Genomic DNA, 23,851 nt, shown 5'->3' on the forward strand with positions numbered 1-23,851 from the left:
AGGTTACCTGAAGTTCTGGTTCAGAATTGAGTGAATTTCACTTCCTGCCGAGCAAAAAGTTAAAAAAAAATAAAAAAATTCTATTGAGCAGCAAACATTAAGTATGCAATGTTGAATGAAGTTTCCAGCTCTGGTGATTGATACTGAATATACCTTCTGGAGGAATGCCTGGTCCCTGTCATGCTGAATTAATAACTTGGGACTAGAGTTATGGTAATTTTTTTACAATATTGTTACGTAATTAAGCCTAAACTCAAATACTCAGGTCTAATTAAGGGCTGGTGCACACATGAGCGGTTCTGGAGCGTTTTTAAAACGCTTGCAGGGGGAAACCGCTTGGCTAATGTAAGTGAATGGGCTGGTGCACACCAGAGAGGTTTGTTTTTTTCCACAAACGCAAAGTCGGGGCTGCAGCATTTTTTTTATTATTTTTTTTTTAGATTTAAGGCGTTTTTGCCTCAGTGTTAAAGAGGATCTGTAACATGAAAAGATCCCCTGGGGGGTACTCACCTCGGGTGGGGGAAGCCTCCGGATCCTAATTAGGCTTCCCACGCCGTCCTCCATCCGTCAGGGGTCTCGCTGTAGCCCTCCGTGGAGTCCGGGCAGCGGTGACGTCAATATTTACCTTTGCTGGCTCCAGCGCAGGCGCTCTGACGGCTGTCGGCTCCGAACTACACGGAAATACCCGATCGCCGTCGGGTCCGCTCTACTGCGCAGGCGTAAGTTTCCTGCGCCTGCGCAGTAGAGCGGACCCGAATGAGATCGGGTATTTCCGTGTAGTTCGGAATGGAAAGCCGCCACAGCGCCCCCGCTGGAGCCAGCAAAGGTAAATATTGAAATGACAGTCGGCACAGTCGCCGGCTGTTCGGAGGGCTGCGGAGAGACCCCCGTGGGACAGAGGACGGCGTGGGAAGCCTCATTAGGATCCGGAGGCTTCCCCCACCTGAGGTGAGTACCCCCCAGGGGATCTTTTGAATGTTACAGAGTCTCTTTAAAGTATAGGAAAGTGGAAAACCGCTCTGAAAAAGCTAGAGCAGAGCGGTTTTCCAGGCGTTTTTGTCACAAAAGCTGTTCAGTAACCGCTTTACTGTAACAATATTTGAAATCTGCTATACAAAACACTCCAAACAACACTAGGCATGTTTAGAAAACCTCCTAAACATGCCTAGAATCACTCTGAAATCTGCTTCAAAAACCTCTAGCGTTTTGCAGATCTGCTAGAGGATTTTGGTGTGCACTGGGCCAACAAGAACATCTAAATACCTGACAAAATAATATATCCGTTAGTACAATATATTTGCCACAACTTTCTTTCATTCAAGATCTTTATTAAAAACAAAAGTTTGCCCATAAATGATAGCACCACTCTATGATTATATAAATGAATGGATGGATGCATTTATTTAACAATGCATGACTGGAACAACAAGAAATAGTTAAAAATCTAAAACAAGTCCTATATGTCCTAAAGGCAACATATTTCATAGCAATAGTTAATGATAAATGTTGAAATAAATCTATTGCATCTGGCCTACTGTTCAATATAGATAGTATAAATCTGTGTATGGTACCTTTTTTATATGTACATCCACTGCTTTGCTCAGAGTGAGTGTATTATGGCTATGAACACAGGTTCAGTAGTTTTAAAAGTGCAATACACAAGGGCCCTTGTGCAATTCATTTTTTTTCTCCTAAGTGATATTTTCAAACTCGTCCAATATGCCTTTTAAATCGGTAACAGGAAAAAAGGGCGCAGGCAGCTAGTGGACAAAAAGGGCGCCGACATTCACTCCCATAATAAATATCATTTAATGGGCGCCAAACAGGAAAAAAGGGCGCTGGAAATTAATAATGTTGTACAAACGGCACCCGGAGATTTTTAATGTTTTATAACTGTGCTTGTGATGATTTACGTTTAGAAAATGCACCTGTGACGAATAAAGTTTATAAAAATACTAAACATATTTATCCTATTTAAAACATTATTTAAAATTGTATCCCTTTGTTTGTAAAACATTATTCACAAAATAAAGTGATCAGTACGTACCGTAAATTGCAATATATTTTGTACAATCACTGTGTAAAACATTGCAAGGAAATGAGCAGCGCTACTTAAAAACAGACTAGTGCCTACCTGCAAAAGAGTGCAAGCCCCACTTGTGGAATATAATACACACCGAGCATACACATGACCTGTCTACCACTAGAGGAGGATGTTGGTTTCCTGTAACAGCTTGCATGCAACCTATTAAGTACTTGTCCCTCCCACTGCGACGAAGTCAATCCTCCATGGGAGGGGCCTAACACTAACTAAATCCTAACCTATGTATATGCATAGCCTGGGTGCGCTACCAAATAAAATTGAAAAATCGAAAATTGCGCAAAAGGTGGATCAGCGCAACACCAGGCCGCCTCCGAATGGCCTCCAATCAGAGATGCGCTGAGCCCCCCCAGGAACTACATGGTGTATATGCAGAGCTTCTGTTTGGGTTCAAGGTGCGTTTGTAGTTCCTGGTGGGGCTCAGCGCATCTCTGATTGGAGGCCATTCGGAGGCGGCCTGGTGTTGCGCTGATCCACCTTTTGCGCAACTGTGTAAAACATTATCCACATAATAAAGCGATCACTAAGGGGGTGGTCAGGGTTAGGCACCACCAGGGGGGTCTTAGGGGTTAGGGATAGGTACAGAGAGGCTTCTGTGTGAGAGTAGGGTTGGGTATAGTTATAGTACAATATACACCTCCAGGGGGGAGGTTATGGTTAGGCACCACCAGGGGGGGGTCTAGGGGTTAAGGATAGGTACAGGGAGGGTTTTGTGTGAGGGTTAGGTATAGTTTTAGTAAAATTTTAGTAATACTTACTAATGTTTTACAACACTTATTACGAACGTAGTTATATTTATATCATCGTTATAAACAATATTTTCAGATTTTATTATAAGAAACAAATGAAGGTTATTCACAATAATATACAATTATAACAATTAAACCTATATTATTACATAGTTACATAGTTATTTTGGTTGAAAAAAGACATACGTCCATCGAGTTCAACCAGTATAAAGTACAACACCAGCTTGCTCCCTCACATATCCCTGTTGTTTCTTTAAGAAACGTAATTATACGTTTCACTTTTGAAACGGGGAAGATTAACATTTTCACAATTGCCGATTTCATACACATTACAAATAATGTTTTACAAATGTATAAATCATTAAATAAACGAAATACAGCACAATATTTTTATAAACACTATTAGTGCTTATCGTTTACACCTCGCGCCCTTTTTTCCCCGACGCCCTTTTTTGACGTACGCTTTTAAATCACCAGCAAGCAAGGAAATACTTTCAAAATTTTTACAGTACTTTTTCACCTACTCTTTGGTACATTTTCAATTGCAGAGTGCTAAAAAGTTATTCTAAATTGAAAATAAAAATTATCTCCAAGGAGAAAACTAAGGAGAAAAAAAAATCTCTTATGGGTCTTGTTCAGAACCTGCAATTGAAAAATAATTTTAACAATACTTTTTCACCTCCGACATTGGGCTTGATTCACAAAGCCGTGATAACTGTTTAGCACGGGTGTGCTAAACAGTTAGCATGTGAAGTGCTGTTGGCAGACCTTTGCGCGCGCAAAGTGCCGCGATTTGCACGATCGCGGACTTTTGCGCATGCAAATTGCCATGATTTGCGCGAACCATGGCAATTTGCGTGCACAAAAGTCCACGAACGGCACTTCACGTGCTAACGGCGTTGTGAATCAAGCCCATTGAATTGAGCGTGAAAATATCCCCCGGAGAAAACTTAGTGAAAGAGTGAGTTGGATTGGGCCCAAAAGGCAAAGTCCAATTAAATTTCATTTGTTTTACTCCTAAATTTTCTTTGCTTTGCTGGTTGCTAAAAAGTCATTTTATTTATGTGAAAATATCACCAAGTTATGGAAATTTAGTAGAAAAAGTGTAATAAAGGCCAAAGTGCCTTGTGCGATGTGAAAAAAAAGTGCAATATATATAATTCATAACAAAAGTAAATAAATACATAAGTATTATACATAAGTTCTCTGGTTGAACTCGATGGACGTATGTCTTTTTTCAACCAAAATAACTATGTAACTATATAAAAGTGCCAGTTCAATAAACAGGTGCTATAGATGCTAAGTAATACCAATGAGCAAAGTGTATAGGAGGTTATATATATGTCGTATAGTGGAATGGAGTTAGATTGTCTATGGGGTGCTGGGGGAGAGGAGGAGGTTAACGGTAGGCTAATCCACCAGTTTTGTAGCCATTGTGCCACTTTCATGCCCTGAAACGCCCACTCTGCTATGAGAGCCTTTCAGGCTTACAATTTCTGCTCTTGTATTTCACTTTATTAATAAAGGCAGAGTGGTGCATCCAATATATGATCGTAGGAGTGCATATTCATGCAGGTTAACAGACTTATACAGAAAAATGAGGAAATGTATTAGGGCCTGTTTCCACTAGCACAGAAACCGAACCGAATCCGCAAATCGCTCGGGGAAACTCTGCTATAGGAAATAATGGCGCCGCTGGTCTAATCGCTTGCCCTAGCGATTCAGGCGCCTTTGCCATCAGTTTTCGCGCAGGAGGCAGCGAGTCCCACAGCCGTGCATGGCATGGCTTCTGAGATTTGTCTGCGTACCTGCAGACCCAGCAGTGCCACTGTGCGTCTCGCAGACGCGCGTGGTGGCTAGTGGAAACGGGCCCTTAGGGGTACCTTGTTAATTAAAAATAGAAAGAAAGAAAACATAAATATATGTATCACAATAGAACAGCAGTTGGCGCACCAGAGGGCCCTAAAAGTACAACGTGATATACAGTATGTGTACGGGGAGAAGGCCAAAACTGATGGGACAAGATCATGGGCAAGAGGGTGGCCGAAAAAGGCGTTATTTATTCAACCATTTGAACCAGGCCCTATGGTATTTGTTCCTCAATTTCCTACGTGCAAATATTGATGTATAAGTTTTATTCAATGTTGAGTTGTCAATTTTGCAGCCGACTGACCATCTGATCCGATTATTATCAAATGGGATGAAAAGCTGCGCCCCAACAAGCATGCCCGATCGAGTATTCAACCAATTTTGGTTGAATGTATTGATCAGACATGCTGGGAAATATCGGATCAATGTGGTTGATCGGTGCATGGCAGTGACTATGTGCGATATCGTGGCGAAGGCATCGATGTTAGATGTCCCATGTAAATACTTTACCTGTCTGTCCCTGAGTGTCCGCCGAGTCCTTGCTGTACTTCTGTATTCGCATCCCACATGACTACCAGCATGTAGCACATGAGGTGTGTGAGACGTCAGACAAATGTGGAAGTACAATACAGACATCTGGAGGCAACAGACTGGTAAAGTATGTACATGCACTGGGGGGGGGGGGACATCTGACATTTGGGGGAACAACTACCTGGGGTGGTGTCACGAGGGCACGCTGAAATCGATCAGGAATCAGCCTGTCGTGTTTGGGCAACCAACAGATCTCTCGTCAATTAGAGTGAGAGAGATCGGTCTTAGTTGAATCTGTGCATACATCACTAGATATATCAGTCAACCGTCAATAACCAACCTAACAACAGTGTTTCTGATTACAAAAAAGTTTTTCTGGATTAGGCCTATCCTCTCCTTGCCCTATGCCTAAAGCCTCAAACACACTTATGAAGCAAAGAAACCCTCGGATGACATTACAAGGCTGAGGCTGTACAGATGCATGGCTAACCTGCAGGCTAGCAATGTGTTCTCTTCCTATGTGGGGAGAGGGGCAGGAGTGACGTCACACGCCAAAGAGGTAAGTGGTAAGAACAGTGCTCTCGCAATTGATTGACTGCCATATTGGACCATTACTAGCCCATGTAGCATAGGACTGACTGCTTGAATAGCAAACTTGCAACATTATGCCACCTACAGCTTCAAAACCCACGGAGTGTTGTAATATTTGTCTTATGGTGTATTTATAGCATCTGCGTCCCTGTCATGCCTTAGAATTGCTGACTACTAGCTCCGAGGTTGTCATAGGTCTGAGTGTAGAAAGTTGAAACTTTTCATCATTTGTGGTTGCAGGGGAATGCCACAGCCAATATGATGCTATCTGGGCCGGTAGCAGTTAGTAGGCTTTAGCTGTCAAAGTCTTAAGCAGTTTTTCTTTTTTATATTCCGGGCAGCGCAAGCAGCTAGCATCAGAAGGGGATCATTAATGGCGGCCTTCATATTTCTCTCATGACCGGTTTGCTTTAATATACTGTAGATAGGTATACTGAGGAAATGTGGCCAGGTTTTCTTGCATGGCTGTGTTGTTGTTTGTCATGCTATGCCTGATCACAGGTGCCCACATGTAATTTACTGGTTAAGTGTGGCGCTTGTTAAGTCTGTATTTCCTCTCCTCAGGCCTTGGTGGGAACCTGTGCTCTGGGGACAGGGATACTTTTACAGCTGTCAGCTAAACTTGCTCTGGAATATGCTTAAACAGCCAAAGGGAGACATTGTACTATTTAGCCCAGAGCTGCTTCTCTCAGACAACTTTGCCCTCACAACTGCCATGTCAGCTGGTACCAAAAATTCTCCTCAAAGCCTCTGACCCCCCTGGATATCGATTGCTTCTACGCATATGCTGTGAGGAGAAGACAGCAGGGAAGGAGATCCTGGGAACGCTCTCAGGGCATGTGTCACAAACTAACTCACTGATCCTGTGGAGGGGTGTACAGAGAAGTCACAGGGAACCACTGAGGACTTAATCGTGCTTTGCTGTGCCAGCATTCATCTGCAAGTGCCCTGCTGTGTGGAATTGGCGTTTCACTGCTAATTAGTGGATTACATTTCCGTTTAATCAGAGAAATACGGAGCCACCTATAGGTACAGTGTCTGATATTGTCATAACTCTGCAGTACATCCAAATATTACTAGGAGTGATAAGCAGAACTGTCTTCTCCACACACATGCAAAAAATTGCAGGCGATACCTTTTTTATTTTTCTGGAAAAAGACTTGCTTATCTAAATGTTCAATATTTAAAGTATAACTGAAGCGAGAGGGATATGGATGCTGTCATATATATTTCCTTTTGAGCAATACCAGTTTCCTGGCTATCCTGTTGACCATCTGCCTCTAACACTTTCAGTCATAGACCCTGAACAAGTATGCAGCAGATCAGGTGTTTCTGACATTATTGTCAGATCTGACAAGATTACCTGCATGCTTGTTTCTGGTGTTAGGGCCTGTACATACTGCTGCGCTTTTAAAATCGTATTCGTTTTTTCGCAAGATCTTTTGAAAAAACATGAAAATTGTGAAGACCTGTACACACTGGTGCGATGCGATTTTTCTATTTTCATGAAGGCTTTGCGATTTAAAAATTTTATGCTATTTTAAAACCAGCGCAAGCTCAGCAGTGTGTACAGGCCCTAATTCATACTCTACTGCAGGTAAAAAGATCAGCAAGGCTGCCAGGCAACTAGTATTGCTTAAAAGGAAATAAATATGGCAGCTTCCATATTATCCAGCTTAAATATGGCATAACTCTTACATTTGTCCTTTAATGTGTGAACTTTGGAGTGTTTATTTGACTGCAGGGGGAGTTATTATAGATTCAAATATTCCAATCAGCAGTTGAAATTTGTGCTATTGAGAAATGTACCGTATATTCCGGCGTATAAGACGACTTTTTAACCCCTGAAAATCTTCTGAAAAGTCGGGGGTCGTCTTATACGCCGGGTGTCAGGCTGCCGGGTGTCGGCACATGTTAGGCTGACCTGTGACCAGGTGCTGCTGTCATCGGGAAACGTTGCAGGCTTTGGGATCTTTGTTTTGAGTTAAAGTTTCCAGCAATCCAGATGGCATATTGCGATCACTCGTGTGGGTAATAGAGCAGCTTCCTTGTTCGGGGGTCACCTGACTGGTGACGTGTGCGGCTGTGCGCTGCAATGGTGACGTGTGGTCACGCCGGAAGAGATTGCCGGCGGACTGTTGAGCGCACATGTCACTGGTCAGGTGACTCGCAACCAGGAACCTGCTCTATTACCCGCGCGAGTGGCTTTTCGCAATATGCCATCTGGATTGCTGAAAACTTTAACTCAAGACGGAAAGCCCGAAGCCTGCAACAATTTTCCGATGACTCCAGCACACGGTACAGCGATGGAGTCATCGGTCCCCGCATGGCCAGCACAGCGCGATCTCTTTTCCTTCCCACTGCAATGCCAGTTGCTACTACTGGTATCTTTTATTCAGTAAATATTTTATACAGTTGTTCTGTTTATCTCCTATAGTGTCCTATGATGTCCTATGATAAATGTTTTATGATACAATCATTTTGATGTGAGGTAATGTGAGGTGCAAAGGGGTTGGTATACAGGGGTAGGACAGGTTGATGGAGGATGCAGAGAGGGGGTAGTCTTATACGGCGAGTATATCCCAAACGCTATATTTTAACTGGCAAAGTTGGGGGGTCGACTTATACGCCCAGTCGTCTTATACACCGGCATATACGGTAACTGATTTTTTTGTTGCATTTAGAACTTAACAGGAATGTATGGCATAACTTAATTGCTAGGCCTGGTGTAAGCTAATGGTTTTAGCAGTAACGATATGAAGCTTTGGATTAGGCAGATTTGGTCTTCAGTCTAAACAGAAATAGTTTTGTAAAGCTGTACCAACAGAGAGACCTTCATTCTCCTAAATATTATGATTTACGTAGCAAGTTTGCCTCAGTTTCTCCTAAGCCAGACAATTAGAAAATTGTGATGTCATTTCCCTCATCACTGACAGCTATGGCATGCTGATGGGAAATGGCCACCCACATGTCCTATACATTTTATTTTATTTTTTTGCTATTTGAGCCATGAAAGCTGCAAAAATGCTAAGAAATAAAGTTCTATACATTTGAGGACTCTTCCGCTTATTTATTTGATGGTAATAAATGGTGATGAGCCTTTTTTGGTGTTACACAGATTCAAGAATTTCTGCATTCTCATTTTTAATGAGTGATATAAGAGAATGATCGATCACTACCTTTTTATATTTGCTATTTATAAAGCGCTACAAAGTTATTTCGCTGTCCAAATTGCTCATCACCAGTAAAGTGGCTCAGTCAAAGAAAATGCTAAATACTCCTGATAGTTTTTGTCAGTATAAGTGTAGGAGGCCCCCTAAAAAAAAAAATTGGGGGGGGGGGGGGGGGGGTTTAACTCTTACTTTATACAAGGTATTTTGAGGAAGAGAACCTACCTGAAATAAGTAGATCTCATGTGTATAGTTCAGAAAAAATAGTTTGTTTATTAAGCACTTGTAGACAATGACGCCTGGCTGCTGCATGCCAAGGAGGAATATTTCAATAGCCTCCTCCTGCGGGCTGCCGATTACAGGCGCCCAGGACTTATTCCCAAGACTAAAGGTGGCCACTAACGGTCCAATTTCCAGCCAAAAATCGTTGGTGATCAGATAATTCGGATCGGAAGAAAAATCGTTCACTACACCTAACGAACTAATCTTTGCTTCCTATGTATCACAACCAAAAAGAAAATCCAAATTTTGGTTTTGACAAAAATCCAATCGGACGACTATGTTTATAATTGATTGTGCCCATCAACTGAGATTTACAACCAATCTGATCAGAATTTCTGATCGCTCTAACGATTTTTCGCTAGAAATTGGACTGTTAGTGGCCAGCTTTAGGCACAATATTTAGCCTGAGGAAGTGGCTTGTGCCGCAAAACGCGTTGTCTACAAGTGCTTTATAAAGAAACGATTTTATCTGAACCATACACATAAGATCTACTTATTCAAGGGAGGATCTCATCCTTGAAATTATTTTTATCTTAATATTTCCATCCTACCTTTTTTTTTTTGGGGGGGGGGGGGGGGGGGGGGTTCATCCTACACTTCTACTGCCTCTAAATTACCTCGGACCTGGGGGAATTACTCCTTTAGGAGTGAACCTTTTTTTTGTGAGCTGCGATCAATGTATCCTGGTCACAAGGCCGAGTGGAGACGGTACATGCTCGTATGAGTGTGAGTGGTTGCCTCCAGTAAGCAACTCAACTTTTTGAGTATAATTACTATTAATTCCTGCTATTAATACCTTATGATAATGCACCCAGTGTCCCCTGTGCTTTTTCCTATTTCTTCAGGCTTGGATCCTGATTGTTTTTACTACTTTTTTGTTGTTAATATATATGATACAATACATAAGGTCCAAATTTTTATTCTGCTCATAAAATTGCATTAAAAAAAATTCATGTGCAAAGAAGCAGGGGAAATTTTATAAAGCCACATTTATCCCCACATTATTAAAACACATTACATATTCTTTTCCCTGATAAAATCAAAGGAATTCCTCAAGAATTTTGATTGATTGAATTTTAACGTTTACCGTTTTAGGAGAGAATTTTGCGATGGGGGAATTGTTTTCTGGGGGAAGTCAGAATTAGATTGTTTTTGAGATTTTTGCATTGTTTTCATTTGTAGTATTATACCCATACTTGATATATCCTGCTTACTTGAACCTAAATATTGAAAATAAAATAAAAAAAAAAAAAAAAGTTATCAACAGAAATGAGTTTATGAAAATCCGCATAGGATAGTTTTTGTATTATGAACGTGGTAAAAAAAAAAAACATCAAGTAAGACTTAGGGGTGGTAGAAATTAATAATTTATGGGAAAATTAACCTTTAAACAAAAACATTTATTTGTTACAAAGCCTGAAATAAATATGCACGGTTTCTACTTCCTGCTTTCATGGAAGCAGACATATTGTTTAAAGCCTGTGCTTTCAAATGAGCTTCTCTGCCTTCTCTGCCATTGCAGTCATGTGACACAGGGGGGAGATCAAATTACAACTTGTGATTAGACACAAATGAGGGGGAATTAAACAGGCTAAACTCTCTAAATACATACAGGATACGTTTCTCTCTGTTTTCCTTCTGTCCTGTGCGAGAGTTCAGGTCCACTTCAACTGACTTATGTTGTTATACTCATTTTTACTAATTATTAATGTTTTATTACAAATGCACCTCCTTCCAATCTCACAAATGATCTCAGCTGGCTTGAAGGACCCTGTTACATTTCAGTATGACACAGAGGTGTAACTATGACAGAGATCTGTCAGCGCCCCCCCCCCCCTTCCATTATTGGGGTGGGGGCCAGGAACAAGGGGGCCTGGTCCTATACATTGGAAGCATATACATTACCTGTTCCCGGCGCACTTCTGCTCCACTCAATTCCTGGTTCATTTTCAAGTGCCTTGCACTGCGTGCAGCCAGCCAATCGCCATGCGGCTTCAGTCCTCGCATGGTGATTGGCTGGCTGTACACAGTGCATGGCATTTTAAAACTAACCAGAAGTAAGTGTAGGAGATGCGTGCGTTGGGAGCAGGGTACTTTCCATGCATAACTGCCTCCTAGGACTCCCTGCCACTGCACTATTGGCGGGGGCGATCATTACAGCAGTGTATGCAAGTGACATTTTCTCTCTAGTCGGGACCAAGTCTGACTATAGCGTAACCCTCACTGATAAGGAATGACTGTCATAAAACGCTTTCCTAGCAGAAATTTTAGCTCTGGTTTACTTCAAAGACCATGTCATTGAGCAGAGACAATGAAACATAACAAACTTAAAGTGGATCCGAGATGAACTTTTACTCATTGCATAATTGTGTTCCTTTCCTATTGTTTATAGGGCATTCCTCAAGCCAAATACTTTTTTGTTTTTGTTTTCATACTCCAATTCCCTATAAACTAAACAAGCCTCGCCCACAGTTTTTCAGAGAGCCTTGGCAGTAGCAAGGGCTCATGGGAGCTCAGTCTGGGCAGGAGGAGTGGGAGGTATTACTAGCCAGAAATGGCAGAGGGGAGGAGGAGAGGGGATTAGATTTTTTTTCACAGAAGATGCAGATAAGCTTGCCTGTTTGTAATGTTCAAAAACAACATGGCTGCTGTCATTGTATCACAGATCTAAACTTTAGATAAGATATATAGACAAGTTGCTTGTTATAGTTAGTTTTTCATCTCATATCCGCTTTAAAAAGTAGATTTAAACGTAGATATCACAAAGTCTTGTTTAGGAGCAGGATAGATACAATCGTTTATCTCTTCAGTTAATTTTCATCTTGGTATTCTCAAAGAAAAATGGAAATGTACTGTAAAATAAAAACTGCTTTGGTAATGACATCTCTGATGTCATACCCCTGGTGTAACAATAGCCTCTGTGCAGCGTACTAGAGGAATCGGCGCAGGAGACTTGGGCACATGATACAGCCGGTATGGCTTATCCTGCTCCTGCACAAATTCCCATTGAATTTAAATACTATTCCCCCTCCAGGCCACCATGGATAGTGGGGAATGAAATAATTCGGCTTCCAGCAATTGCTGGAGCCCGAATTTTAGTGTTTTATAAGTAACTTCAGCTCCGTCTTCTGACATCGCAGAAGTTACTCACTGCTGCGCCCAAGTCTCCTGCGTCGGAATGGCAGTGTTCGTCTGTGAAGCCCTGCCGTTGGAGGGGAGGGGGAGGGGGGGGGGCTGGAGGCTAAGGGGACAGTCTCTGGCTGCTCCTTGTGTGCACTTGCTCCCACCTTCCAACTCCTCCTCCCTGCACCTCTGAGATCGTGCAGAGCAGCTGCAGCGGAGTGTATACTTCACCCAATTAATTCCTACAGGACCTCTTCACTACTCCCTCCGTGTAACTGCAGCGTATTAACCTGTGGCTTCCTATCACATGACATGCAGAGTAGGGGGAACCGCAAGCTAATAGGCTGCACATCACTGCTACAGGGAGTAGTGAAGATGTCCTGACCTGCCGGAATCAGGTAAAGTATATGCGGCTGGCGCTGCTCTGAACAATCGGGGGGGGGGGGGGGGGGGATGGAAATGAGGTGTTTGGGAGGCTCCTGCGGGAAGGGGTGGGACTTTGCTGGGGCCCTGGCATGTGTAAGTTAAGCCCCTGGTCACTATTCTGCACTGTGCAAAAGAAGAATCTTTAACTCACAGGCTCCACTATTGTTTTGGGGTCATTCTCAAATGCCCTGTTGGATGCTGGGAGAGAAGTAGCCATGTGACTTATCTGTTCCCGGGAAGTACTGGACTCTCAGAACTCGGCAGAATATCCTCTCTGACAACCTGTATGAGATCTGATACAGCAGCAGGGCCCAAGGGAGTCCTTTCAAGACAAGTTAGTCTCTTCATTTGTAGGGTTGGTTATGGCGGGATCTTTCCGTTGACAGAAGACCATTAACTTCTGACATTTGTGACCGCTACTTATAAACACAACTTTAGCTAAGATGATCTCGTAAACTAGCCTAAAACAATAAAGCAAATCATCTACACATACGGTAACTGAACAGACTGTGTTTTTAAAGTACCATCATCGTGAAAAATTAAAGAATTTAAACTACACACTTCTAAGAAGTAGATTTCTCTCCAAGTAAAATGTGCTAGAAATTATTTGTTTTTCTATGTTGCTGTAATTTACAGTAGGCAGTAAAAATGACAGGTTTTGGACTAGTCCATCTCCCCGAGGGGGATTACCAGTATTTCCTTTATTCTTTATTCTCTAGAAAAGATTTATACAAAGATTATTATTTTCAGTTTAACCACTTGCCGACCGCGCACTCATACCGCGCGTCGGCAAAGTGGCAGCTGCAGGACCAGCGACGCAGTATTGCGTCGCCAGCTGCAGGCTGATTAATCAGGAAGCAGCCGCTCGCGCGAGCGGCTGCTTCCTGTCAATTCACGGCAGGGGGCTCCGTGAATAGCCTGCGGGCCGCCGATCGCGGCTCGCAGGCTAAATGTAAACACAAGTGGAAATAATCCGCTTTGTTTACATTGTACGGCGCTGCTGCGCAGCAGCGCCGTAAGGCAGATCGGCGATCCCCGGCCAATCAGCGGCCGGGGATTGCCGCCATGTGACAGGGGACAGCCTGTCACTGGCTGCACAGGACGGATAGCGTCCTGTGCAGCCCCGATCACCGGGGATGAGCAGATAGGAGAGGGAGGGGGGAATTTCGCCACGGAGGGGGGCTTTGAGGTGCCCCCCCACGCAACATGCCAGACAGGAGGAGCGATTAGACCCCCCCTGCACATCATCCCCATAGGGGGGAAAAAAGGGGGGCGATCTGGTCGCTCTGTGTGCCAGCTGATCTGTGCTGGGGGCTGCAGAGCCCACCCAGCACAGATCACAAAAAATAACGCTGGTCCTTAAGGGGGGGTAAAGGGTGGGTCCTCAAGTGGTTAATCTATTTAAAATTATTATTGTCAGTTATACAGATTTTTTTTAATAACATTGCATCATTCTCTAATATTTGCAGTTTACAAACTGCACTCTGCATTTTAAGCTATGAAACAGAGCAGAGTTAATGACCCTTTGAACTTTCCTGCAGTAAAACCTTAAAAGAACAAGAAACAGCGAGAGACAGATTGAGATTAGTGCTTCAGCAAACAGCACTGTAGCCGACCAAGCTTGGTCGGAGAGCTCAGAGAAGCTCTTTTGCATAGATAACAAGTGAAGTTTCTTAACTCTTCCTGTCCTGGAAAGAATATGAGACTCATATCTGTGCTACTAATGTTCTATTTCTTAGCTGTACTACACATACAATTCATTATCTCATAAGTTTATTTTCACTTCAGATTCCCTTTAAGTCAGCCAGTACATCTTATACATAATAATACTGCCAGCATCTAACAAGGCATTGGGATACTAGTAGCATTAGAGCACCTTCAACATGCTCAAGTTGGCTGGTTGGAAATGTCCTTTCTATAGCCTCCTCTTGTGTGAACGGACTATTCTTAGAAAATGTAAAAATAATAGAGGTTGGTTGTTTACATTACCACCCATTTACCACGTGTAATATTGCTTTATCCTTTAACTAAAGTTTGGCTGTTTTGTGCAGCTTGGATTTGGCACATCCATATGCAGTTCATGCCAGCTGCCACTTGAGGTCACTCTGAGCCGTATGTCGAAGCACATCAGCACAGATCACTAGTTAGACAATTTAACCCACTGCAAAGTACACTATATCGTCTTCTGAAAACGGGTTAATCAACAGGTTATGTCTTCCTGCACTTAGCAATAAGATTTATTATAAGAGTCAAGCACCAGGGGCGTTGCTAGCCCCAAAGATCAGTTGCATGTGCCCCGGATCTATTCTGGGGTGCCCCGGATGTCCCCCAGGCAGAGGCAGGCATCGGGCAGCAGTACTCACCTCTGGCCGCTTGGTCTCTAGATTCTGCAGACATCTCTTCTGGGCTTCTTTCCCTTCTTCACCACAACGCTCAGCATGCCCAATAGAGGCACCACTGCACCCAGCATGGCACCATACAGGGCATCTATGTGGGTCTACTAGGTGCTGTGATGTCATGCTGGGTGCTGTGATGCCTTTATGGGGGCATGCTGGAGTTGTGATGCCTCAAAAGAAGGCCCGTGGGAGCATGGGAGGGGGCCACTAAGAGGTCAGGAACGCTATGGGGGAACTGCCAGACATCTTGGCCAGGGCCGGCACTACCATAGAGGCAAAGGAGGCAGCAGCCCCAGGGCCCCAGAGCTTGTAGGGGCCCCCAGTGGCTACAAGAGGGAAAAAAAATTCAAATCGACCTTATAGTTTTTGAGAAAATCTATTTTAAAGGTTCAAAGGAAAAAAAATACACATTTAAAGACCAGCCAAATTTAATAGTTAATAGCAAATCCACCTTAAATTCTAGAAACCCTAAATTTCCAGGATATGTTAAGGAAATCATTGGGAATAAGAGGAAAAAACTATTTTTCAAAAAGACCTTATAGTTTTTGAGAAAATCGATTTTAAAGTTTCGAAGGAAAAAAGTATACTTTTAAATGCGGTAAATGTCACTTTTAGTACCTAATGGTAGTGTCATTTTACATGTATCAAAAGAAAGAGCAATACATTTCCTGACGGGGTTTCCAGGGGGTCTATACGCAGCTGCAGCACTTTGGCCAGGGATCGTTATACAGCCGCAATATGGCCCTGGCATTTTTTTTCCTATTTTCCCAATTTTTTTTTTATGTTTGTAGTGTGGGAATTTTTTTTTTTTTTAAATTATGTGGGGTCCCCCCTCCTGAAACTTTTTAACCCCTTGTCCCCCATGCAGGCTGGGGTAGCCAGAATGTGGAGCTCCGACCGATTGGGGCTTCAAACCCTGACTATGCCAGCTGCAAAAAAGGTCCCTTAATGCCAATTTTTGCTCCGGGGTATCTGTTGGGGGAGGGGGGGGGCAGGTTTATTTTGCCCTGGGGCCCTATTGTTGCTTAAACTGGCCCTGATCTTGGCAGCAGGCCAGCCCACCCAGCAGAACGCCAGACCAGCCAGAGATGAAGCCAGGTAACTCTGCCTAGTTATGTCTAAGTGACACTGCCTATTTATGTGATATGCTGCATTTTTTTGTTTTGTTATGGAGAGGGGGGCTCCATCTAACATTCTGCTGGGCAGGCCTACTTAAACTGCTGTTAAGTTCATGTAAATTTGTCTCCACACATGACCACACCCACATTCTGGTGCATGGTCCCACCCATTTTTCATCTGGAGTGCCCAAATGTCCCCCGGATCTCTTAGGATCCTAGCAACGCCGCTGTCAAGCGCAGAGTGTAAACTTTACAAAGACACACAATAGTGTCACATTTTTATACTTCACATGGTATGTGTATTTCAGTATCAATGCATTGTATAAAGCCTGGTGCCCCAGAGAGCGCTCTTGCGATTGCCCAACCGCATTGTGTAGCATTTTCCGGTGTGTTTTCCAAGCCCATTGGAAGTGCTGTGCAATCTACTGCAGGCGTTTGAACAGTGCTTATGAATAGAGTTTCTTTTTTTTTTTTTTTATTTATCTTGTGGTATATAAAGTTTTAAAGTGACATTGAAGTGGAAACAAACTTATTATATAATGAATTATATGTGTAGTACGGCTAATGAATAGGACATTACTAGCAAAGAAAAGAGTCTCATAGTTTTATTTTCAGTTATAACGCTTTAATTTCATAACATTGCATCATTCTGTCATATATTTGCAATTCACAAAGCACACTCTATTTTAAACTATGAAACAGAGCAGAGATAATGACCCTTTGAACTTCCCTGCTAGTGGACGAGACAGATGGTTTTTGGCACAGAGCTGCGCTTTGGGTGCTGCCATAGGCCATAATGAGAAATTCGGCTATATCGGCGCTCAGTGACTAATCTGGGCGCTGGCGATTGCTGGTGTTTAAATTTAGAAAAAGGAAAAAGGAAGTAGTAGTCTAGCCGCCAGCTCTAGCCGGTACCCAAACTACATGTCGTTAATTCCCCCCCCCCCCCCCTCCCCGAGTTGTGACAGGCTCAGCCCGGAGGGGGAATAGCATTAACACCATCCCGGACTTTCAGCAAGTGCAGGACAAGCTGTCTTCTGGCTTCATCCTGCACCAAAATGTGTCCACGGCTATTTTAATTGTATGACTTGCGGGTCTCAGGCCTTATAGTATTTCTCATAATTTGTATCTGTACTTGTATGACATAATTTACCCTATATATAAACAAATATATATTATTTTCACAGGCCTGTTCAGACTGTCAGCGTATGAAGCACGCATATAAAATCAAACAAAAATCAAAGAAACGCAAGTTGAATGCGTTCTGATGCATTTTCTATTGCGTTTTGCACACACACGTGACCCAGGGGGAAAAAAAGTATTATGGGAATCGCAGAGGGAAACGTACGCTAAAAACGCAATAGTATGCATTTTTGATACACGTCCATAGACTTTCATTGCGTCCGTTTCTATGCGTGACGCACAGAACTGCATGCAGCAATGCGGATAAGACACGTATGCGCCTCATACGCATACATGTGAACTAGCCCATTCAAAAGCATTAGGAGCCGTTTCTATGCGTTTTGGTACCCGTACGCGTTCCCTGAATACGGCTAGGAACGCGCATAGTCTGAACAGGCCCTCAATCAAGCCCCCCAATCCAACTTTAATCATTGAACTGTAGTGCCCTATAGACAGATGATATTCCAGCGGGTGGAGAACTGTGAAACTAGCATTGCATGATAGATTGCTTATCTAGCATCAGCCCACATAAGAAGAACCTCTTGGCAGAGAGGAGAACAGGCAACGATATCATGACTCAGTTATAGCTCAAGGCTTGTATTTCTATAATAATCACAAACCATCACTTCATATTCTTAGAAAGACGTGTTGTGAGCTAGCTTTGTACTCAGAAGTCCTGACGTGCTAAAAGTCAGCACGACAGGTCCTCAAATAACACAATAGCTCAGGTCTTAAAAGGAAGGAAATCAGACAAACTATTTAAAAAAGAGACCTCGATGTCAGAAATACTGCTTGCCTCACTCTGATAAATACCTGGTGGACTTTGGCTTGAAATATAGCCACTGACTTAAAGTGGACCCAAATTAAAAATACAAGATTTCAGAAATAAAATCTATTTTCTAACTTATAATAATAAATAGCAGCCTTTTTTCAGCTGCATGATGACAAATATAAAATATTTTACATGTATTGGAGGAACCCCTCCCTTCCTTTCAAATTGCCGGGATTTTTCCGGCAAACTGGTGGAGTAGATGGTGCCGGCAGTGGAGGGATTGCTAATGGCTGCCACCTGTATAACCCTAGCTATGAAAAGAGAAGGGTGAAAAGCATGCACTGAAATGATCATAGGTTTGAAGGAGTGTTTATTTATCTTTGTATGTGTCAGAGTGGTGCAACTAAATATTTTTAATTAAAAAAAATGTTTGGTTTGGGTCCGCTTTAAAACAAAAAGGCAATCACCAGTAACATCGAAACACCCGATATATGCGTACGCCAAATAAAGTAGCCTGGAAATTTTGGCGACAGGAAATAGCCAATTGTAGAAAATCAGTACATTTATCAATATTCTACTATTTTACAGTGGTAATTTCCTATAGTAAAATATCATTAAATGTTACCAATATTTTACTACAGCTAAATCTAACCTTACTCTCACACAGTACCCTCCCTATGACACCTAACCTTAACCACTCTCCCCACCAGCACTAAACCCCCTTTCTAACTCTTACATGTGGAAATTTGGGTTCCAAAGTCGCCTGATAAATAGTGGGGACCAAGGCCGCCCACCATGGAAACTGGCACTTTGCTGCCCTGGTGCCTGCTACTTACTGGGTGCCTTGGGCGCCCAAATTTCCACCTGTAAGCGATATTTGTATGGGTGCCCGTGGCAGCACCAAACTTCTGCAGCTTGCCAGTGCCCAAATTTCATGCTTGCTGCAAATCATTTGAGTTAATGACCTGCAGCAAAATTTTGATTCCAATGAACCACCATGGAAACCAAGAACCAAACCATCTCTGAAGGAAAGGTCACACTACAAGACTGCATATTTCCCCAAGTACAGAATTACTTTCATCTGACAAGCATCAGAGGTCTGATCACATCTGGTAGCACTCTGGTATGGCAGCTAGTGTTGGGCGAACAGTGTTCGCCACTGTTCGGGTTCTGCAGAACATCACCCTGTTCGGGTGATGTTCGCGTTCGGCCTTTTAAGTTCGGGTTCGCCCCGAACTACTAAATGGCCGCCGAACAGGGCCGAACAGGGCCCCTGTTCGGCCGAACAGGGCCCTGTTCGGCCGAATACTGCCCCCCTATGGGGTCGCAGGCATAAGGGGGGAGCATGCCCCGATCGCGGGGGGTCGGAAATTCCCCCCACCCCCTCCGCTAGCGCTCCCCCCTCTGCCCGCTTCCCCATACAAAAGTTTCAGGAAGTACTGGTCCGGTGGTAGTGGGTGGCTGGCAGTGGGCGGCACTGTGAAGTGAGTGACTGAGGAGGAGGAGTCCGGAGAGTGACGCGTTGAGGGAGGCCGGGCAGCGGGCGGTTCAGCAGTAGTACCGTACTACTGCTGAACCGCCCGCTGCCCGGCCTCCCTCAATCCTCCCACAGCAATCCAACTAGCTCCCATCCTCACCTCCCTCTACAACAGATCCTTATCAGAAGGAAAGGTCCCCTCCTGCTTCAAAAGGTCCACAATCATCCCAGTCCCCAAAAAACCAGGGAACACGGAACTCAACAACTTCAGACCCGTAGCCCTGACCCCCATCACCATGAAAGTATTCGAGAGGCTAGTGCTGGCCCACCTGAAGCACTCCACCAGCTCCCTCCTCGAACCACTCCAGTTTGCCTACAGGGAAAACCGATCAGTGGACGATGCCATCAATGTCAGCCTGGCATACATCTCGGAACACCTCGACAGCCCAGGGGCCTATGCTAGGGTCCTTTTCCTGGACTTCAGCTCGGCCTTTAACAACATCTGTCCAGACATTCTGATCAACAACCTTGCGCATCTTGGGGCAGATTCCCTCCTCTGCAGGTGGGTTAAGGACTTTCTCTCCAACAGAACTCAACGGGTCAAGCTTGGCAGTCGCATCTCCAGCGAAAGAACCACTAACGTCGGTGCTCCGCAGGGCTGCGTGCTGTCCCCTCTCCTGTTCTCTCTGTACACGAACAACTGCACCTCAGCCTCAGACTCCGTCAAAGTTATCAAATTCGCAGATGATACCACGCTTATCGGCCTCATCGACAGAAACGGCGGAGAGGACAACTACCGAAACGAAGTTGCGAGGATCTGTAACTGGTGCAAGGCCAACAAGCTTGTTCTCAATGCGGCAAAGACTGTGGAACTTATCGTGGACTTCCGGAAACTCCCTCCGGCCCCCCTACCTGTGTACATCGATGGGTCTGAGGTCTCCAGAGTCCAAAGCGTTCGGTTCCTAGGCTCAACCCTTACAAGTGACCTCAAATGGGAGCAGAACACCTCCAGAACCCAGAAGAAAGCTCAACAGCGGCTTTTCTTCCTACGCCAACTGAAAAAATTTGGAATGTCACGGGACCTGCTCACCAGCTTTTACTCCGCGACCATCGAATCCATCCTCTGCTGCTCCATCATCGTCTGGTACGCAGGAGCAACCGCCAAAGACAAGTATAAACTCCACAGAGTGATAAAGACAGCAGAAAAGATCATTGGAGCCCAACTGCCCTCACTAGATCTCCTCTACTCCACGAGAATGAAGACAAGAGCCTCCAAAATCTTACTCGACCCCTCCCACCCGGGCAGACGATACTTTGAGACCCTCCCACTGGGACGTCGTCTCAGATCCATCCCCGCCAAGACCACTAGGCGCATGAACACCTTCTTCCCCCAAGCAGTTCTCTTGTTGAACTCACTGAACTCAAAACTCACCCCCCGCCCTACATCCCGGGGACACTCTAGCCCCAGACATCCCCTCCTCTCAGCTGTAAACTCTGACTGAAACTGGACTCCTACAGCAGCAATCCCTGTCCCCCCCCCCGCCCCCCAGGACTCTAATTGAAACTAGGATGCTTTAAATGTATGTATGTCCTGCTTGCCTTCGCTATGTTTGCAAACATGTGTTGTTATATGTTCCTGATTTACTCTTGCCATGTGAACCACAAGCAATTCCGGGTACTCCTCTGGGGTGCTTGGCGATAATAAAGATGATTCTGATTCTGATTCTGATTCTGACAGTGTCCCCAGCATAGGTAGCCAGGTGTATAGATGTCCCCAGTATATGTAGCCAGGCGTATAGCTGTCCCCAGTATATGTAGTCAGGCTGGTGGTGGTGGGCTGGGGGCCCCAGGGCACCTCAAGCCTGACTGGTGGTGGGCTGGAGGCCTCATGCCTGCGTGGCTGGTGGGCTGGGGTCCCAGGGAAGCTCAGGCCTGGCTAGTGGTGGTGGGCTGGGGGCCCCAGGGCAGCTCAGGCCGTGCTGGTGGTGGTGGGCTGGGGGCCCCAGGGCAGCTCAGGCCTGGCTGGTGGTGGTGGGCTGGGGGCCCCAGGGCAGCTCAGTGGGTGCCAGTGGGTGGGGAGGAGGGTGCCAGTGGGTGGGGAGGAGGGTACCTGTGGGTGGAAAGGAGGGTGCCACTGGGTGGGGAGGAGGGTGCCAGTGGGCAGGAGGAGGGTGTCAGTGGGTAGGAGGAGGGTGCCAGTGGGTGAAGAGGAGGGTACCTGTGGGTGGAAAGGAGGGTGACACTGGGTGGGGGAGAAAGGTGCCAGTGGGTAGGAGGATAGTCTCAGTGGGTAGGAGGAGGGTGCCAGTGGGTAGGGGGTCGTCAGTGGAGGGGGGAGAATGCCCGTGGGTGGGGAGGAAGGTGCCCCTGTGTGTGAGGAGATTGCCCTGGGGAGAGAAGACAGGAAGAAAATGATCGAGGCGCCAGCCGCGCTAATAAGGGATGCGGGAGCCTGCTTTATTCCTCCCTCCCTCCTCCCTTCCTATGAATGCGCCCCCACCTGCTGTGAATGCCCCCCCGTAGGCAGTGTGTGCGGAGCAGAGCGGAGCGGTAGGTCCTCTTACCGCAATGCATGCTTACCGGCAACTAGTCTCCTGCTTCCTGTGATGTCATGGTAAACAGGAAGCAGGAGACTAGTTGCCGGTGAGCATGGATTGCGGTAAGAGGACCTACCGCTCCGCTCTGCTCTGCACGCACTGCCTACGGGGGGGGGGGGGGACATTCACAGCAGGTGGGGGCGCATTCATAGGAAGGGAGGAGGGAGGGAGGAATAAAGCAGGCTCCCGCATCCCTTATTAGCGCGGCTGGCGCCTCGATCATTTTTTGTCATCTGACAAGTGCGGGGGGGCTTTAAGAGGGGCTAACAAGTTGCCAGCTGGGGCTGAAGCCTGGGCAAGCCCCAGTGTAGCGCCGCCACTGCAGAGGTGCAAGAAGGGGGTGAGAAACAGATTAATGATTACTACTATTCAAGGCATCTATAGAAGTGATTATTACCAGCAAATGACCAATTAAGAGTCAATACTGCAGTTGAGGGAGGGCCCCTCGAGCCCAAGGGCCCTGGTGTGGTCGCAACCTCTGTAACCCACGATGCTACGCCACTCTATTAGAAATTAGCAGGGAGAGTTAGCATGGGGTAGGGTGTTAGGGTCCGGAAGAAGATTTTTGAGAAGAATATTCGATAGGGTTAGATTTTAAGGGGGAGAAGATACTCCAAGAACACCAACCAAATTGGGCAACCAAGTTTCCAGTTCCGTAACAATCTCCTGTTTGGTGAGTGTGATTAACTCTCCTGCATTCACCTCCACCTACACTACCATATGGGCAAGAGGAGCACTTTTATGTAAAAAAAAAAAAGTGACAAGACTCTATACTCTATTGGAAGTGTAATCCCGCATTCACTCAGGTCCAGTGGCATAAGTATAATTCATGGGGCCCCCCAGAAAAACTTTGATGGGGCCCCCGAATGTTTACACCCCTTTCCATGCCTCCCCTTGGTGCCCTTCGCGGCCTTGGGGCCCATCTCACTAGGGTCATAAAACAAGTGTGACTATAGTGATTTTCACACCCATAACAAGTGTGGTCACAAAAACACCTGATCTAAAGTATAGTTCCCTGTACCGGAGGAAGGGAAGTTTAGCAGTTGGGACGCCCCACAGCTCTGGGCCCTCCTGCGATCGCAGGTGCTGCTCCTCTCTAGTTACACCCTTGATCAGGTCATAAAGTATTTTGGACTAGTGGTACTAGCGGTATTGTTGAGAACCAGTGGTGTACCTAGGGCATTTGGCACCCGGTGCTAGGTATTAACCTCCCTGGCGTTCTATTAAGATCGCCAGGGAGGCTGCGGGAGGGTTTTTTATTAATTAAAAAAAAACTGTTTCATGCAGCCAACTGAAAGTTGGCTGCATGAAAGCCCACTAGAGGGCGCTCCGGAGGCGTTCTTCCGATCGCCTCCGGCGCCATAGCGATGAGCGGAGTGACGTCATGGACGTCAGCCGCCTCCGATCCAGCCCTTAGCGCTGGCCGGAACTTTTGTTCCGGCTGCGCAGTGCTCGGGCGGCTGGGGG

The 23,851-nt window shown here is 45.2% G+C and overlaps 1 protein-coding gene across 1 annotated transcript in view; it reads left to right on the top strand.

Annotated features, from left to right (window-relative positions):
* Positions 1 to 6,795: 6,795 nt before the first annotated feature.
* Positions 6,796 to 23,851, top strand: part of ZNF385A (zinc finger protein 385A) — a 502,107-nt gene continuing 485,051 nt past the window's right edge. The window contains exon 1 of the mRNA XM_068267161.1: positions 6,796 to 6,870. The gene's annotated coding sequence lies outside the window, so the exon portion shown is untranslated. The remainder of the gene's footprint in view (positions 6,871 to 23,851) is intronic.

Source organism: Hyperolius riggenbachi, chromosome 2 (genome assembly GCF_040937935.1).
Source record: "Hyperolius riggenbachi isolate aHypRig1 chromosome 2, aHypRig1.pri, whole genome shotgun sequence".
NCBI lineage: Eukaryota > Metazoa > Chordata > Amphibia > Anura > Hyperoliidae > Hyperolius > Hyperolius riggenbachi.